This window comes from Salvelinus sp. IW2-2015, unplaced genomic scaffold, assembly GCF_002910315.2.
Source record: "Salvelinus sp. IW2-2015 unplaced genomic scaffold, ASM291031v2 Un_scaffold5133, whole genome shotgun sequence".
NCBI lineage: Eukaryota > Metazoa > Chordata > Actinopteri > Salmoniformes > Salmonidae > Salvelinus > Salvelinus sp. IW2-2015.
In genome coordinates, this window is record NW_019946399.1 from 22,856 (window position 1) to 24,778 (window position 1,923).

The 1,923-nt window shown below is 46.6% G+C and overlaps 1 long non-coding RNA gene across 1 annotated transcript in view; it reads left to right on the forward strand.

The window, feature by feature from the left end:
* The window catches only part of LOC112077996 (uncharacterized), a 13,654-nt gene extending 12,077 nt beyond the window's left edge, over positions 1-1,577 (forward strand). The window contains exons 2-3 of the long non-coding RNA XR_002895563.2: positions 967-1,050; positions 1,529-1,577. This is a non-coding gene — a long non-coding RNA (uncharacterized lncRNA). The remainder of the gene's footprint in view (positions 1-966; positions 1,051-1,528) is intronic.
* The last annotated feature ends 346 nt before the right edge of the window (positions 1,578-1,923 follow it).

Consider the following 1,923-nt stretch of genomic DNA (forward strand, 5'->3'; position numbering starts at 1 on the left):
TCTCCCTCTCGTTCTCTCTCCTTCTCCCTCTCTCTCCTTCTCCCTCTCTCCCTCTCTCTCCTTCTCCCTCTCTCTCTCTCTCTCCTTCTCCCTCTCTCTCCCTCTCTCTCCTTCTCCCTCTCTCTCTCTGATGGACTGCTGTGGTATTATGTCTCTTCAATAGACATTCTTGTCATTGAGAGAACTGCCAAGGTGCTGAAAAGCATTCGTCCAAGGTCCTAATTTTTCTTAGGAAATTCAACAGTTTTACGTCTTCAATCAGATCTCGATTTGAATGTATTTTATTGGAAACGTTTTTCATTGTGACATCACACCAGAGGTTCTTAGTTTCAGCTTCCCTGGTTGTGGAGGGTTATCAGCCCAGCTCTGGTGTCTTATCTCTGGGCTGGGGGCGGTACTGTGGGTCCTGGTCTGGGTCTCAGCTAGAGGCGATAAGGCCAGAGACCGGGGCTACTGTTCGAGGAGGATGGAGAGGGGGCCTGGGGTTTATCACTGTAAAGCAGTGTGTGTGTGTGTGTGTGTGTGTGTGTGTGTGTGTGTGTGTGTGAAACACTGGTTCAGTCATACTGAAGAACTGGAGGTGTATCTGTGAGTGACTGATATGCTACAGATATGCTCGACTTTGAAGAGAGATTGATGACGCCAGTGGAAACAGAAGACCTAGTGACTGTCCAATCACTGACTCTCCCTTGAATGAGAGGGCCATTTGTACCCCAATATCAAACTTTTGTTTCTACCAAAATCCTCTTATCTGTTTTCGTCTTGACTTTTAACCTCTTTCAAAAATTTTGTTTGTTTGTTAATCCAAACATGTTTTTTAATCAGTTCTACCAATAAAATGAGTAACTGATGAATGTCAATACGTATGGCGATCCAAGGGTTGTCATGGCTACCGTCTCCTCTCTGTTGCCATCGTGCACGGGCCGGTCTCTAAGGATGTTGTCCATGTTGTTGTTTTTTACCCAGGGTTCCCGGGAGCAGTTTGAGAACTACTACAGGAATCAGAGAAGGAAACAGGCTCGCCTCGTACTGCAACCCCACTCTAACATGGTAGATATCACCCCCTCGCCTCGTACTGCAACCCCGCTCTAACATGGTAGATATCACCCCTCGCCTTGTACTGCAACCCCACTCTAACATGGTAGATCTCACCCCTCACCTCGTACTGCAACCCCACTCTAACATGGTAGATATCACCCCTCNCGCCTCGTACTGCAACCCCACTCTAACATGGTAGATATCACCCCTCGCCTCGTACTGCAACCCCACTCTAACATGGTAGATATCACCCCTCGCCTTTGAGCTGAGAGTAGACACTTACCCTCCCCACCTCTCTGCTGTCTACCCTCTTTGCTGTCTACCCTCTTTGCTGTCTACCCTCCCCATCACACCAACTTCAAAAACAGAAGCCATGTTGTTATTGTCTTTCCAGAGGTCAGTAGTTGTTTGAATTTGAAAAGGAAGTCATGTTGTTACTGTCTTTCCAGAGGTCAGTAGTTGTTTGAACTCTATTCTTCTCTTCATCTAGCACGAAACCTTGGAAGGATACAGGAGGTACTTCAATCAAATAGTAGGGTAAGTTCTCCACCCCTCCTCTCTCCCTATCCATCTTTCATTCTCCCCTCTATTCATCAATCCATCTAAAACTTTGTGTTTCTTGGCATGGATGGATCACATGAACTGACTGTATAGGATGTGTGTTCAGCTATTCAGTGACACTTCATTTAAAAGCTTATACCAGCCTTCCTTTGCATGCATACCTCTCTTCCATGCCTCCATCTACCCGTCTTCCCATTCTGACCACACTCTATTCTTTTCTCTCTGGTCTTTCTCTCTTTTCTCCCAACCTCTCCTTTCTCTGGGCCCTTCTGGCCTAAAACACACACACACACACACACACACACACACACACACACACACACA